This window comes from Monodelphis domestica, chromosome 3 (assembly GCF_027887165.1).
Source record: "Monodelphis domestica isolate mMonDom1 chromosome 3, mMonDom1.pri, whole genome shotgun sequence".
Classification (NCBI taxonomy): Eukaryota; Metazoa; Chordata; class Mammalia; order Didelphimorphia; family Didelphidae; genus Monodelphis; species Monodelphis domestica.
Window position 1 is genome coordinate 130,783,290 of NC_077229.1, and position 18,276 is coordinate 130,801,565.

Below are 18,276 nucleotides of genomic sequence, written 5' to 3' on the forward strand. Positions count from 1 at the left end.
TTTGGCCCAACAAAACTAGTACTATGTCTCTATCCTAAAGTGATCAAAGAAAAGGGAAAAGGTCCTACATGTACAATACTGTTTAGAGCAGTTCTTTTTGTGGTTACAAAGAATTGGAAATTGAGGTTATATCCATCAATTGGGAGATGACTGAACAAGTTGTAGTATATGACTGTTATAGAGTAGTGTTGTAGTGTAAGAAATGAGAAGTATAATAGTAAAAAAAAATCTGGGAAGATATGCACAAAATGATACAGAGTAAAGCGAGCAGAACCAAGAGAACATTGTACACAGTAACAGCAATATAATGATGATCAGTGTGAAAAATTTAGCTATTCTAAACAACAAATAATTCAAGACAATTCCAAAGGATCCATGATTAAAAATTATTTCCATCTGCAGAGAGAAAGAGAGTGAGAGAGAACTGATTAACTCTGATTGCAGATTAAAGCATATTTTTCACTTTCTTCATTTTTCTTACTTTTGTGTAATTTTTACATGACTAATATGAAATTTTGTTTTGCATTATTTTACCTTTATAACCCATATATTACTTGCCTTCTCAATGAATGGAGGAGGAATGGAAAGGGGGAGATCATCTAAAATTCAATTAAAAATGAATGTTAAAAATTTTAGTGTAATTGGTAAATATTTAATGAATATATATATATGTATATATATATAAGGTATGATTCTCTTAACAATTAGAATATTCCCAAAAGGAACCAACTACCCTAAAAGGTAGTAGTTTTATCCTCACTGAAAGGATTCCAAAAGAGACTAGGTATTTTATAGAAGGGAATCTCTTTTTTTCCTAATATGGTTTGGATTAGATGGCCTCTGAGGTCCTTTACAACTCTAAAATTCTATGATCACCCCAACCAGATAAGCATCTATGCTGTTTTAAAGGGTCTACAAAGAAGGAGATTTGCAAGTTCCCTTGGTAACCTGCTCTCCTGTCAATCACTTTTCACAGGCAAGATATTCTCTTTGATGTGCACAATAAAGCTTTCCTCTCTTTAGGACCACAAAACTCATTTTCCCCATTGGTTTAGCTCTATAGTAATGTAAGTGCATGGGCAAGAATATGCAGATAAACATATTTTCAATTTATGCCTTAAAAATATTGCTGTCCAGAGAGGTAACAAGAGAAAACACCCAGAATAACAACCTTAGACCTTGAGTCAAGAATTTTGAAAACATCTTATATCTTCTTTCATCTGCAAATTTAATATTTCTATACAAACAATACAAAGGGAATCGAGCTTGTCAAGGATGATTGGTTTTCTATAGCCCAATCCTGTTATTTCCCATGGTTCCATTAGCCTTGAAAAGTTGATGGATTTTGTTTCTTCTCCTCCAGATAGTTTTCCAGGCTTTCTTTTATCTGACTACTAAAATTAGATTTAGTGCATCATAATTATGCCATAATTACCAGGATCACATTTTTCTGTCATTGAAAATCAGCACCAATTTTTATTTTCTTCAATACTTTGACAGATGCCTGGCTTTCTATAGCTCTGTAAATAAGCATCCCCATTTCTTGAAATGTACATACAATTTCCCAGTCTCAACGACTGTGCTAAATTCCCAATTTGCTTTAAGTGTTTGTAGGAAGACTTCTATACTATCAATGATTTTATTGGAAAGGATTTAGCTACTTTCTAACTACCCTAAGGCTTTTTTTTTTCATGGAAAGACTCAGTTAGCACTTTCAATAATAATGAGTACCAAGAACACATTTTGTTCCAGATTCTTTTTTTCCTTTATTTTGTTCTTTTCTTTTTCTTTTGAATTTGATAAAGGCTTTTCTGAGTCAATCAATAAGTATCAAGGGGAGAGATCATATACAATTACGAGTAAGAACAAAATGTAGGGAGAATAAACACAAAATAACCATAAAGTAATTTAGAGCAAAGGAGTGAGAACCACTAGCAGCTTGGTGAATGAGAAAAACCTCATATTGGAAGTAACATTAGTGCTGAGTTTTGAAACAACTAGTGAGACTCTGAGGAAGAGAGGAAGAAGAGCTTTCCTACAATGGGCAACTGCCCATGCAAAGCCTTAGAGTCAAGAATGTTGTATTACAAGAAGCATCAAATAGCCTATTTGGGCAATGTAGACTAAGGCTGGAAAGGTAAGCTGGAGCCAAACTGGGAAGAGTCTTGAATGACAAATAAATGACTTTATATTTGATATTTAGAGGCAAAAGATAGCTTCTAGAGTTATCTTCATTTTTCTTCAAGGTGGCACAGTGAATATACATCTGGATATAAGAATCAGCAAAATTTGGATTCAAAATTAGCCTTCAGTATCAACTAGCTGAGTGACCAGGTAAGTATCAATCTTTCAGCCTCAGTTTCCTCATCTGTAAAATTAGAAACATAATAGCAATTATACCTATTCACTTAGAGAGAATACTGGTTACGATTGTACACTTTAAAGGGCTATATAAATTCTAATTATTACAATTCTTTTTTTTGTTTTTCCAGGAGGCAAATGACCTGGATAGACCTTGCTTAAGAATTTCCCTTGGAAGCTGTGCAGAAAAAAATATATTGGAGAGAGTAGAGACTAGATACAGAGAGACCAACTCGGAATCTATTACAACAGTCCAGAACTGAGGTGATGAAGGTAGGATGGTAATGAGTAGCCTGTGATTAGAGGGGTGTAATATGCTATTGAAATAGAATCAACAAAATTCTATGATTTTTTGGATATGGGTGATGAAAGAGTAAGAAAAATTCAGGATAATTCTGGGAATTTGAATCTGAGTGATGGGAAGGACCTTTTCCTTAAACAGAAATAGGAAAACAAAGAAGAGGGGGAAGGTTTTTAGGGAAAGGTAATGAATTCTGGCTTCAGTACGTTAAGTTTGGGTGCCAATAGGAAATGTCCATAGGCAGTTGACTCTATGGGGACTGGAGTTCAGGAGAGAGATTAGGGCTGGGTAAGCAGATATAGTCCTCCTCTGCCTAGAAATGATAATTGAACTCTTGGGAGGTGAGATCACCAAAGGAGAGAGGGTGTAGAGACACTAAGCTCCTTTGTGTTCAGTGCCCTCCATATGGCTTTAAAAAGTTAATGATCTCTCCTAGATGGGGATTTCTGGAGGCAGCTGGCTTGGACTGTGGGGTTGGGGCGGGGAGGATATAGGGAACTGAGCCACCAAAACTGGGTGGGGGAGGGCTGGGAAGGGACATTAAGAACATACACAAAGACATTATTCAGGTCAAAGTGAGGTGAATGGAGTGACCAATCCCAACAAGATGACTTAGAGGAACCATGCTGGTAGCCAGCCACCAAGAAAACTGGAGTCAGTCAGGAATGCAGGATGACTTTGGAACAATTTTAGGAATAAGACTAGGAATGCTTCCTTTTGTCTTTGTATCCCTAGGACCTAGGACAATGTCTCCTCAGTAGTTGGTGAATAAATCTTTGTTAAATTAGATTGCCTTGCCTGACTTCTCAATAGCACTGTCCTCTGAATCTCACTTGTCTCTCCTTTTCAGGTGGAGTCAAGGAGGAGTGGAAGGTTTTGTCAGCTTTATACCGCTCCTACATTTGAGTATTAAATGAGGAGTTCCCTGACATTTAAGGATCAAATTACCTGCCTACATGTTTATCAAAATTTCCCAATTTTTAGAATGTGTAATAAATTATTATTAATAATAGAACTATTTATATAAAGATTACTTTGAAATAATAATGATAATGTATTATTTTTCTAAAGTCATTTCTTAAAACTCTTACTTTTTGTCCCAGTAATAATGCTAAGACAGAAGAAAAAGGGTTAGGCAAACAGGGTAAAATGACTTGTTCAACATCACGCAGCAAGGAAGTATGTGAGGCTATAATTGAACCCAGTTCTTCATATTATAGGCCTGGCACTATCTACTGTGCTACCTACCTAACTGCTCCCTTTAATAGTGATTTAATATTTATAAAGCACCTCTTTGAGGTTGGTAAATAGGTTATCATTATTATTCTTGGGTTTGTTTTTTTTTCTGATTAGGGAACTGAGGCTAAACAAATTGGAGTGACTGGCCCTGGTCAGACAACTAACAAATGATAAAGTGGAACAAAAAGAGACTAGACTTTATCCATGGCATCACTGGTGCTACTCACTCAATAAACAAGCAAATATTAAGCACTTACCATATGCAGGGCATTGTTATAAGTTTGCTTAAAAATAATATACCTCCAAGACATTTTCTAAGCAATATATAATCTAGGGAATACATAATTCATAAACTGGGAGAAGCCCATTTTTCTTTATTTCTGCTCTTCTTAGTAAGGTTACTTAGAGGCCATCTGCTAAAAGGCACTGTAATATAATAGATAAAGCCCTGAATTTGTAATCAGGAAGACCAGGGTACCAATCCTGTCTTAGATAATTAGTAGCTGTGTGACCCTGGGCAAGTCATTAACCTCTCTGGGATTCGTTTTGCTATGAAATAAGAAGGTGGAGCCACATGTCCTCTGTATAGACACATTCTGCTCTAAATCTCTAACTCTCTGATCCTATGAGCTTATAAGAAAGATTGGCTCTGGAAAGAGCTATATCCTTAAAGATATATTCATCCATACATCCACCATGAGCAATCACATGCTCATCAAAGGATAGATTCTACTGGTATTGAACATGAGAGACTGATATCTTGGTCTATTGATACGAGTTTCCCTATTCTGAGATTGTTATTGGCTATTTAATTGGATGTCAAGATTGCTGGTAAACAGAACCATATGGAAGCAGTAGGGAGTACCACATGCCCTCTCACAACAGTGTATGCACTGTCAGCATAGGAAGAAAGAATGCGAAGGTAAGGGAAATGAGCTGGCCTTGGTTTTCTCATTTATAAAATGAAGGTACTAGAAAGCCTCTAAGGTTTGGTTATTTTTAACTGTAGATCTATGATCTTATGCTCTACATAAGTAATGTATCCCACACGCCTCTCATCTACTATGCTAATAAGTTTTTTAATTACATTTTTCTGACATGATCCTTTCTTGATGAAGTCAAACTGACTCTTTTAAAATCAGTTCTCATTTCTCGACAGTAATCTTCTTTTTATTGTTTTTGAAACCCTTACCTTCCATCTTAAATATAATATATATTAGTTCCAACGCAGAAGAGTAAGAGCGATAAGGGCTAGGCAATGGGGGTTAAGTGTCTTGTATAGGGCCATACAACCAAAAAGTGTCTGAGGGCAAATTTGATCCCAGCACTTCCCATCTTCCTGTCTAGCTATTTATCCAATGAGCCACCTACTTGCTTCCTCTTCCCTTTTTTAAAAACCTTTATTATCCATCTTAGAATATATACTGTGTATTGGTTCTAAGGCAGAAGAGATGTAAGGGCTAAGCAATGGGAGTTATGTGACTCATGTGGAGTCACACAACCAGAAGTGTGTAAGGCCAGATTTAACCCATCTCATCCCTAGGTATCACTCTCAATCCACTGAACCACCTAGCTGAACTCATTTAATAAAATGTTATAGAATTTTTCTAAGAATCAAAGTCAAAGTCACTGCCTGTCATTTTCAGATATCTTTTTTCCCTTCTTTTTTTATGTTTCCCCCAAGTCAGGAAATTTGTCTTTTTTCACATCTACAACTGCCCACAAATTCTCCAACTATATCAGCAGAAACATTTAGGAAATTATGCTAGGATTTCAGGCTGGAGGTCTATTGGAGGACCAAATTCTTGTGATGGAATTCAAATTACTAAAAGATATTTTAAAGTCTCAGAAATAGAGCAATAGAAAAATTCAAAGTACTGTTATTAGTACATATTTCAAAGGAGACCTTTTAAAGTCAAGTTAGAGCTGAGGAAGTAAGGAGTATGAAGAGTATGGTATGTGTTGATCTGCATGGTGGTGACTCACTCCTGGAGTTTCTAAGACAATGGGAGAGCACCTTGGCAGCCTTTGGGCAAATGACTTTGCTTCACCTCCCACTTTGTCTCTGACAAATTGGCCTGGAAACCTTATTTCTGAGAAAGGAATGGAAAATGCCGTCTTTAGACTTAAAAACAAATACAGATCCAAGCCCTAATTGGAGAGAAAGTTTCACCTCTTCTTTCAAATATTTAGAATTAGTGCCTTCTTAAATCATTCTCTTTATATTACCTACTTGGAAGGCATCACAGTAATCATTTAATCCAATTTTTCATGCCATGGAGGAATACACCTTCCCCACCCCTTACATCACCAAGAAGTGATCCCTCAGTCTTCATGTGAACAACTTCAGTGATGGAAGTCTCACTACTTCATGGAGTGGATCCACCCCATTGCTAAATCAAGCCCACCTAGTTTATAAGTAATTTCTTGGCAGATAGACTGAGTCTTGTACTTTGTGGAATAGGCAATGGCCAGGAGGGGTGATCAGGGCAGAAACACTCTACTTTAAAACTTCTCTTTTTTCTTGATACAATTTTATGCTTTAATAACTTCAAAAGGATAAATACTATAAACTTAACAACCAAAAAATCCAGTCTTTGAAAGGTTATTCAAATAGTTATTCCTACCATTTCAATCTTTTAGATCTAGGAGGCTCAGTAGGGTGATCTCTGCCTCTTGTAAAACTATCTAGTTCATGTCATTTGCTTTCACTCTTCTCCCCATTCTGTTCAGCATCTGATTGCCACATTGTTTATTAGTAGTCTACTCCATACCCTCCTCTCAAAAAAAAAAAACCTAACAAGAGGAAATGAGAAGCAGCACCACTTTTCTGTAATTCAACGCTTCAATGGATTTGTCTTCTTATCAACATAAGAATTCTCTCCAGTGGTGTACTTGCAACCTCTTTGATGCTTAACAGTATCTTTCCATGGTAATCAACCCAAAAGACTGATGGGTTTCTAGGTCTTCCAATATTCTGCAAATAAAAGTCAAGCCATCAGCTTTCTCTCAGTCTTTTGATTTTACTGATCCACCTTCATTACCAGTCATATGTATATATCTCCAATCTAAGGAGACTACCATAATGGAAACACCCAGAGGTCTACAAAACAACAACAAAACACCCACTACCATGAGAGGCCTAGAGGCAGACATGACTGATGCTTGGGAAAAGAGAAATATGAAATATTACTTTTTCATTCTTATGAATTTTAAGCAAACATCTTATCATTATCCCACAGGCACCAAATGCTAGCTGCGCTTTAATTTGTATTTCTTAATCATTTGCTTGAGTGCACTCTTTTCTCAAAAGGACCTTATGTCCATCTTGTATATATTATCTATATATATGCACATGTTAGCTTCCCTCTTAGAATTTAAGTTCCAGAGAAATGGCTCAGTTTTGCCTTTATATTCCTACATATAGCACAGTGCTTGGCACACAGTGAATGCTTAATTAACATTTACTTGCTTGATTAATTTCACTGGAATAGCTAACATTTTTATAGCACTTTTTATGTTATCTCTTTTTATCCTTACCATAACCTGCTGAGTTAGGTACTCTTACTATTCCCATTTTACAAACGAGGAAACCAAGGCCAAAAGAGTGTTGTCCATGGTGACACAACAAGGAAGTACATGATTCAAACTTAGGTCTTCCTGACTCCAAGTTTTAAAACTCTACCCACTTTGTCATGTAATATTCTGTCTTGCTTTCTCTCTACCCTCATATAGGGTTCCTTCCTTTACAAAAGAGTGAGAGATGGGAAGACAAGAAGGGGACACATTCTAATACAATGATTAGAGCCCATTTCAGTGAGGCATATTCTGGCTTCAAATCTCAGTTGTTGTTAAATTGTTTCTTAGTTGTAATCCACTCTTTGTGATCCATTTAGGGTTTCTTGGCAGAGATCATGGGAATGGCTTGACATTTTCTTCTCCAGCTCATTTTATAAATGAGGAAACTGAGGCAAACAGATTTAAGGGATTTGCCCAGGATAACAGAGCTAGTTAGTATCTAAGGCCATATTGGAATTCAAGCTCTATCCATGAGCTACCTAGCTGCCCCTCTTATAATCAGTGCCAACATCTAAAACCTTTTGGACTTCAAATTCCTCTCATGTTAAATGAGGAGAAATAAGCTAGGTGATCTCCAGATTCTCATGTAAAGTTCATAGTCTGGAATCCTTTTTCCAATCTTCTTAAATTTTATTTTGCAACCTTAACCCATTTCCTCCATAATTCAGTAACATTAACCTCTGACCTCTTTACTGTTACTTCAAACAAAAGATTCCATCTAGCAACTTCAGACATTTTCACCTGGTTGCTTCCTATTCAGAGAATGTTCATCTCTGTCTCCTGGCTTCCCCGATTTCCTTCAACTCCCAACTAATATGACTTACTAAGAAGCTGCCTTTCCTAGTACCTCTTAACATTAATGCTATCCCTCTTTTGTTTATCTCCAATTTATCCTCTATACTGCTTACTTGTACACAGTTGATTGAATGGTGTCTCCCCCATTAGACTGTGAGGTCACCCATTAGAACAAGCTGCCCTTGTTTGTTGCGAACAAGGACAGGATATTTTGGTTTGGTTGGGTTTTGCCTCTCTTGGTATCTCCAACACATACCTTGGTGGTTGGCACATACAAAATGCTTAATAAATGTTGATTGATTGTTGATTGACTGTCTAGCTTTCACATTCCAAATCTAGTGGTTCTTTTACACAGTCTGTTAGAAATGAAACAGGCCTTAGGAGTCATCTGGTACAAATTCATTTTACAGATGAGAATAAATAACCTACTAAGTGCCACATAACTCATATTGGAACTATGACTCTTTTCCTGGTCTCCTGCCTATATTTCAACAACTGTAAAAGCCATGAACACATTGAAAGATGCCTGAAGAGAGCATTTGCTCCTTGTTGATGTGCATGAAATGATTCTGAATGTTTTCTTTATTGTATGCATAACATTCAGACAGCTAGGTGGTGCAGTGAATAGAGCCCTGGCTCCAGAGTCAGGAAGATGCATCTTCCTGGGTTCAAATCTGGTTTTAGATAGTTTCTAACTGTGTGATCCTGGGCAAGTCATTTAACTGTGTTTGCCTCAGTTCTCTCATCTATAAAAATGAGCTGGAGGGGGAAAAAAAGGCAAATCACTCCAGTATCTCTGCCAAGAAAGCTCGTAAAGGGATCAGAAGAGTCAGAAAAAAATTGAATCACAAATGAGTGATGTACACAAAAACTATGTTGATGTGTCATCCCATGAGAGAGATGTCCTGGATGGTCAGAGACGATGTTGTCAGAACATTACACCTGTCAGCTTCTTTGAGTCAGAAAGGCTTTTTTTTTTGTTTGTTTGTTTGTTTGGTCTCAAGGATGGATAGAGCAGTACCTGTTAAAACTAAGTTTTAATCAGCCCGTATGGACTCACCACAAGATTCACCAAAGGGTGATTCATCTCTTGACCTTAGCAATGGTCTCCTAAGTTACATAGACCTTATCATATGCATGGCTGGAGCGAGTATATACACCCAAGGAAGTGACAGGTGCTGGAAGTACTGAAATACAAAAAGTTTTTGGTTATAATAATGAGTTCTCTCGGAGGAAATCACTTTGCATGCTTGGGGTATTTGGAGAAGAGGGCACTTAGCAATCCTCCTTCTTCCTGCAAGTCACAGATCTTGTATCCCTGGCCTCCTTTCTAGTGGTGTCTTTCTTCAACTTCTCCTCCTTTCTCAGTAGGGTTTCCTGTTTCCTGGATTAGAACAAATGAGAGAAACAGTCATTTTTCCTTTATTCTGAGTGAATCATTATAAAGACAGATAATAATGTTGGCAATGGTGATGGTGACAATTATTGTTGTTGGTGTTGCTATTTTAGATTGCTATCTATTATTTCATTGGATTAGAAAACAGTACTGATAGAAATCATAATCTTGTCTGCAATTTATGACCATATAATAACAGATTTTAACCTGAAAAGGACCTCCAGGTAAGCCCCTCATTTTACAGATGAGGAAACTGAGACCAAGGAACTTAAGTGACTTATCCAGGGTCTCACAACCTGTAAGTATCTGAGACATGAATGAAACTCAGATCTTCCTAACTGCAAGGATAGCACTCTACAAAATCAGTAACAACTTACACAAGAGGTTTACAATCTTCAATAAATGAATTTAAAATTAAGTTTCGTCCTACCTACCAAGAGGGGCCTAACCCTGGTTAACATTATTTTATTTTAGTTTAGTTTTCTAACCCTTCTCTTCTGTCTTAGAGTTAATATTAAGTATCTTTTCCAAAGCAGAAGAGAAGTAAGGACTAGGCAATTGGAGTTAAGTGACTCACTCAGGGTCATACACCTAGGAAGTATCAGAGGCCACATTTGAATACAGTGATGCTGAGCAAGTCATTTAATCCTATTTGCCTCAGTTTCCTCATCTATAAAATGAGCTGGAGAAGGAAATGGCAAACCACTCAAGTATCTTTGCCAAAAAAAAAAGCCCCATATGAGGTCCACCATGAAGAGTTAGATGTGATTGAAATTAATGAATAGCAACAAATATACTTAGCAATCAGGATAGTATCTGGAATACAGCAGGAATTTAATAGTCTCAGTAACTAATTGCTGACTAAATCAAAATCTTTGATCCAGTAGACCATAGCAAACGTGTTATGAGGGATCACTATGATAGGCTCAGCCCCAATAATAATAGGCACTACAACAACTAACCAACCTTAGAAACTATTAGTGTCTCAGTTCTCAAACAACAGCTATCCCTTTAGTTCTAGAATATTCCATGATCAAGTATGTGAAGACTTCCTCAGAATGGGTGAATGAGCATAAAAATGGTTGAAACAAGCTCTGGAGAGTGTTTAGAGTTTAGTGAGACATCTAAAGATGTGGAGATCATCCACTGTATCCCAGGCCATTACCAGTTATTCTGATTTTTATCTTGCCACCAGACTTCAATGGCTAGAAGAAAGAGTGAAGTTGAAGACCTTAGGCAGCTTTGGCTCACTCAAACAAAATTTGTGCACAAATCAGGATGTCATTAATCATGTGATGTCATTGGTACTGTCCATTGGTACTCTCCAGAAACAAAGGATTAACAACAACAAACAATTCCATGGCCCCCATTCTATGAATAAATAAGATGATACCTGTCAATTGACTTATACATTAATTTCAAGACCTGTTTCATATCAGAATTTCCAATTCCCAAAAGTTCTAATTTATTTCATGATATGTCTGACAGGACATACATAGGCATTAGAGGATTTCTAGCTTCTAGAAACCTTAGAGACCATCCAATTCAACTTTTTAATTTTGAAAATAAGAAAACCAATGCTCATAGCATTTAATTTACTTACTGAAGGCTACATACAATTTGTGCTGCAGACATTAAATTCCAACCTAGATCTTCTGACTCCAAATCCCTTGCTCTTCCAACATACCTCCATTGTTCTATGCAAAATGATTGCTTGGAAGTGATACTGAGTTATAGTCCTTTATCCCTCTTCCACTCAGCACCCCCAAAAAGAAAAAAGAAAGCTTGGACTAATGTGTGACTGATGTAACCTTTTAGCAGGTGACACATCATGAAGAGCCACCACTTCCTAAGTGAAAATTTTTTTTAAAAGTTCTGTGGCTTCTGAAAATACTAGCAGACCAAAGGGCAGGTCCAATTCATAGAAATGGAAATGCTTTCTGTAGTGTGGTATAGTGATCTGATTAAAGGCTCTTAATGCTAATCTTAGCTTTCCCGCTAGTCTTCATGGGGCTGAGTGAGATGGGGGAAGGGGGACCTGACTGTGTATTCTATTCTATATCATTTTAACAGTTCTTCCATTCATCAGAATATTAAAATATTTGTCAACATTTTTATATATTAGGAACATATTAATATACTTGACTTCCCCCAGTTTTCTTCTATTCAATTAACAACATGCACTTTAAACATGTATTATATGTAATACTAAGAGTTGAGGACAGAAAAATAACCAGAGGCCCCAGGCTAAAGGGGCATTTGATGCTCCAATAGGCAAGTGAAATGGGGATTATTATATCTATTTTACAGATGAGGAAACTGAGATTCAAAGACTTTAAAAATAACTGACCCAGAGATACAGAATTTCAGTGCAAAGAGCTGGGACTCCTCAGTGGAACCTAAGATCCCTGAAGATAGAGGCTGTTTTATTAGTTATATTCTATTGTTATTGTTGTTGTTCCTTTATTGCTATCTTTGTGTCATTATATCCTTGGCACCTAGTGCAATGTGATACAGTATTTAATAAGGATTGCAGAATAAACCGCAGAGACCAGGGTCCCTGGCAGTCAGTTCAATATTCTTTCCACAATATCATTCAACAGAAAAGTTAAGAAAGTGGGCAGCTAGGTAGCACAGTGAATTGAGAGCTAAGCTTAGGAACAGGTAGTCCTGGGTTCAAATGTGGTTTCACACATTTTCTAGTTGTGTAACTTTGAGAAAATCACTTAACCCCCACTGACTAGACCTTACCACTCTTCTGCCTTGGAACTGATATTTAGTATTGATTCTAAGAGAAATGATAAGGTTTTAAAGGAAAAAAAATAGAAGGCAGCTGATACAAAGCCAGGGTGTGAATAATAATAGCTATTAATAGGTAAGATTTATATAGCATTTGCTAGGTTCCAGGCACTGTGTTAAGTGCTTGACAATATTTGATTCTCACAACCCTAAGAGGTAGGTAGTATTATCATCCCCCATTTTGCAGGTGAGGAAACTGAGACAAACAAATGTTAAGTGACTTGCCCACAGTCACATAACTTAAAAAATTCAGGTCTTCCTGACCTCAGATCCAGTGCTCTATCCACTGCACCAGGCCCCTAGATGCCTCTTTCTTACTTATAATCATAAAATCTCAGTTGGAAAGAGAACCTCAGAAATCCCCAACTTAGCACACATTCAGTTGTTTCACATTCTGCATAAGTTCTATCATGTATAGACAGAAGCCAGAAAGAATAGGTTGTGTTGGTTTTGCATTTCGAACTCCTGTAAATGTAAAGATACATTAAGAAAAATGCCTGGCACAAGCATGTTACCTAATGCTAAATATCAGTGGAAGAAGAGTGTCTCTTGCTAAAGATCTACTATAAATATAAAATAAGAATTTGAATCAGGATAAAGTATAAAGTCCTGCACAAGCTTAAAAATTCTGTTGCACTTCTGGATCCAAGTGGATAGACATGAATATATAGGTAAAGGACCTGTGGTATTTAGGGGAACTCAAGCTCATTTTGAGTCAACAGTGTGATGTCAGTCTTCAGATATTTTATTATTTTAGGATGCATGAATAGAGCTGACATTGACTAGAGTAAAATGGTGATAGTCCAATCATAGTCTCTTCTGATCAGAATTAATTTAGATTATTGTGTTCATTTCTGGGAAGTGCATTTTAGGAATCAGTGTTATTGATAAATTTGAACTCATCCAATTGATACATTCCTGGATTGAAGGAAGCTTAGAAACCATGCCACAGGAAAAATCTTTTGAAGGATCGATTATTTCTTGGTCAGGAGAAAAGAAGATTTATAGCAGCTGTGATGTATGGATTTATGGAATGTTTAGAGAAGTCCAGCACTTCTGGTGGGGTGGCTAAAGCCTCAAGCCCTTTGCAGAGCTGATCATCCACTTTTGATGTGTATCTTTTACCCAACTCTTATCAGTGACTTTATGAAGCTGTAAAATATTCAGTGGCCTCACCTTGCTTAAAAAAAGAAGACAGATTTTGGAAGAATAGCTAAACCTGATTGAATTAGGTGAGATAGGGAAGATGCATACCTCAAGCATGTAAAGACTTCCCCAATGGAATAGGATAATGACAACAATTAATTCAAAGGTCTATAAAAGCAGGCACTGTAGAGTGCTTAGAGCTTGATCAAACATTGAATATACCAAGATCATCCACTGTATCACTGGCCATTGCCCATGGTCTAGACTTTTGCCTTGACACTGGACATCAGTGAATCTGGAAGAGAGAGTGAATTGGTGCAACTCTGTCTCACTTAACATCCAATTCACAACACAAGTCATGATATCATCCTTGTGATGTCACTGGTTCTTTTAAATAATGAAGTTCTAACACAACAGTATGATAGCTCTCTTCAAATATCACAAGGTGGTTGGGATTTATTTTTGCTTCAACCAAAAGGACAGAACTAGAAGTGATGTATGGAAATTTTTAAGGGGCAATTTCAACTTGTTTCAAAGGAAAATTTCCCAGCAGAGCTATTCAAAAGTATATTTGATTTCAGTGGAACGGTATGGATTTTTCCATCACCAAAATTCTTCAATGGGAGTTTGGATGACTGCATCTTAAGTATCAAAGAATTGTTGAACTGGAGCTAGAAAAGACCTTGGAAGATATCTAGTTCAACAACATTGTGTTGTCTTATAATTGAAGAAGGTGAGGGCATAGAAGTTAAATCTCTTGCCCACACAGATAGTGAGCACCCAAAAGTTAATACAATAATTCCAAATTTGACCATATCAGAGTCCACAGTTAATTTTTCTAATGTTCCTCATTGAGGGCTAATCTCTAGGTGAAAGAACAAATCCCAAGTGAGCCTCACATGAGTACTCGTGCACACACACACATACACACACACACACACACACACACACAACTCTAGTAATATGGCTTTCAGGTCCTCATGCCTGGATTATTGCAGTAGCCTAATGGCTGGTTTTCCTTCCTCAATTTTTTTCTCACTCCAATTCATACTCTACTCAGCTGTGAAATTAATATTCCTAAAGTGTAGGTTTGACCTACATCTCAACTCTATTCAATATACACTATTATTTCCTGAATCAAATATAAACTACTCTGTTTGGTTTTTGAAACTATTTGCTTGGTGATCCCTTTTTGTTTTTTCTGTCTAATTATTCCTTACTCCCTTCCACATACTCTGATATTCAGTGACCTTAACCTCCTTGCAATTTGTAGCTTCTCACACTGGACACTCTGTTTCCTAGATCTGTGCATTTTAACTTGCTGTCCTCCACTCCTGTATATGTCCTTCCTCAACTATGCCTCTTGTGTTCTCATATTTCTTTCAATTTCAACTTTTGCAAAAAGTCTCTCCCCATCCTCCTTAAATGGAATGCCTTCCCTCTCAATTCTCCCCAGTTATTTATAACCAGGGGGTTGAATGTGGTCTCCTTCATTAAACTGTGTGATCCTTGGAAGCAAGGATTATTTCTTACTTTAATTTATAGTCTTAGTATTTAGCACAATGCCTGGAGCTCCATAAATGCTTGTTGACTTAACTTCACACACACACACACACACACACACACACACACACACACACACACACATCCCAAAAGTGAACAATCTCATCTACTGGAATATTCAAATAAGAGCTTCTGGCAAAAATGATTTGGATGATGTATAATACTAACATAAATGTTTTGAACGGTTTCTAGTTGTTGAAGTCTTTGTTTTCTCTGCTTCTTGAAGAATGAACTAGGACCACAGGGTGAAAGTGATGTGGAGACAGATTTGGAGTCTGATTAAGAAACTAAATTTAACTAAGAAACAATAATGGGTACACAGTAACAAAAATGTATGATGATCAACTGTGAATGGCTTAACTTATCAACAAGACAAGGATTCAGCACAACTCCAAGGGACTCATGATGAAAAAGAATATCTGCCACCATGAAGGAAAAAATGGAGTCCTAATATAAATTGAAGCATAATGTTCTTTACTTTGTTTTATCCATGAATTTTTCTCTAGTGTAAATAATATATGTCTTCTTTAACAACATGAAGAATGTGGAATTATATATTATATGATAACAAAAATACAACCTATATCATTTTGCCTATCTTATGGAGAAAGGAAGGGTGGAAGGAAAAGAGGACATGGATCACAAAATATTTTAAAATTTTCTTGACATACAATCTAAAAATTAAAAATTTATTACAAAAAAAAGAACCAATAATGGAAAAGGTTACGTCATACAGCTGTGAGCTCTCTTACTTTATTCAATTAGGGTGTTGAGTGATCAATATTAAGAGATCTAAGAAAGAATTCCTCCATTAAGGGACAGGTTAGATTACAAGGACCTAAAGGGACCCTTTTAACTTGAAGATGCTAGAAGCCATTATCCTTTCTCTACTATTTATCCTGAAACATCTATCTGCCAATAATGTTTATTAAGGAATTTCAATGTCTTGAGAAATATATTGTGGACTATGAATTTTGGGAAGTCATAACAGCAGTAGAAAACATGGTTGCTGAACTCAGAAACCTTGCTACTTGATGAAGGGATAAAATTCTAGTCACAAGCAATCATAATAGGAAAAAATATGATAATTTTAGCGTTGTGACTTAAAATCTAAATTTAATTGGTTCCCAGGAAAAATCCCAAATAACAAAATACCCAAGTCAGCTGGAAATTTATGGTGATTTAATTGATATAGTGGAAAGAGATTAAGAATAAGGAAGAAGGAAAGGGAGTAGGATTTCTCCCTTTTGGCTAGTGCCAGAAGGAAGACCAGAGGCTCTAGAAAGTAAGGAGGCAGGAATCAGCCTGAACTCCAAAAGGGCTCAGCTAAGATGTCTCAGCCTGAATCAGCTCAAGGGCAAACTCACCACCAAACCCAGACAAATAGCTGCCACCATGCCAAGATGTCAGAACTCTTAGCACGCTTCCAGCCAGAGTCGCCTCTCTGGGGAAAGAGGCAGAGAGAGGAAGTGACATGACTTATAAAAACAGTTTTCGCTACTTTCCTGCATCTCATCTGTATAGCTTAACTTGACTTAGGACAGCCCAGGGATCTGTCCTCTGTTTCTGATTTGTCATTTGCTAACACATGCTCATGTAATGTGGGTGTGCACACTCCTGGGTGCTAGACCAAGCAAGATGGAGAGAATCTAAAAATCACAATACACACAGACATATCTATGTCTATATGCATGGTTGTTCACTTATTTAACCATCATTTTTAAGTGCATTCCTTCATATAACAGGCATTCTAGAAAACCCAAAGAATAAGAAAAAAGTATTCCCTATGCCTTCATAGGAAGTTACAGCCATTGAAATATAATATGGGATAATAAATAATATACTTATAAGTTAATTATATAATTAGGAAAGCAGGAAGAGAAAAATAAAGGAGGTACCTAATCTATCCAAAATATCTCTTCCCTAAAAACTGTATAATTGCCTTGATTTTTTAAAAATAATAGTGTTGTGTCTTGAGAGACAAAAACTATGTCTCTGTGGGCATAATAATATGTAATTGGCACTTTAAAGTTTGCAAAGCATTTTGTACTTACTATCCCATTTGATTCTCTAGCATATTTTAATGGCGAATGCTGTTAATGTCTTCATTTTTGGAGATGATGAAAGTAAGGCCCAGTGAAGTCAAAAGCATATTGAAAGAATATATAGCAGATGAATGTTTGCTGGGACTCTAACCCAAGACTATTTGATTCAAAGTTCACTCTGTCCACTGCACCATGGTTTCTCTAATTTGAACAAGCAAGCAGACAGTCACCTCACAATTTTCATTATTTATACCTCAACTACTTCTAAATGTACTATAATTCATAATTAAAAAAAAAACTTTCTAAAAGAAAAATAAAGATAAGAGAACACAGACCTCCAGTCATTTCCTAGAAAGACACACACACACACACACACACACACACACACACACACACACACACACACACATGCAGAGAGACTTATGTGGGAGTGTCAGGAAACACTCCAGATGTTCTGAGGTTTATTTGGCCTTGCATTCTTCCGCAAGCATCACTGCCCACGATATAAAGGGAAGTTGTGGAAGGCATATTAATTATAAGCTAGGGATGACAAAGTAAAAGAAAGCCCTAACCGTAGCTCCTCAGATAGCCATTGTCACACTGAAGAAAAGGTGCTGAGTATAGTCGGAGGGCAATCTCACCATTCCTAGATTACACATACCATATACTATTTTCATATCAGGTTCCCTGGGGCAGAAGTGGAATACTGTGCTGATTCATACACAAAGAACAAGGGTATTGAAGCTTAGAGAGGTCTCCTGGGTGTCATGTAATTGCCTCTCTGTCACAAAGGAGGGAATCCTGCCCAGGTGCATCTTTGACCAGATCTTCCCTGGCTTCCTATCCTACATGGAGAATTTTTGTTGTTGTTGTTGTTCTAGCTATCAAAATCTCAAGATTCTTATTTATGGTTAACCCACCTGAGCTGCTTTATTGTAAGAGTAAGCAATGGAGTGTGCTAGCAAAAAGTGAGATACTGGAGCTTCCTCCAGTGCAGGCTACATGGCACAGATGACATGCAGTAAACATCAACAAACCAGAAAATCAGGAAC

General features: G+C 36.9%; 1 long non-coding RNA gene across 1 annotated transcript in view; it reads right to left on the reverse strand.

Moving 5' to 3' along the window:
- Nucleotides 1–1,059: 1,059 nt before the first annotated feature.
- The window catches only part of LOC103101572 (uncharacterized), an 80,440-nt gene continuing 63,223 nt past the window's right edge, over nt 1,060–18,276 (reverse strand). The window contains exon 3 of the long non-coding RNA XR_008917502.1: nt 1,060–9,659. This is a non-coding gene — a long non-coding RNA (uncharacterized LOC103101572). The remainder of the gene's footprint in view (nt 9,660–18,276) is intronic.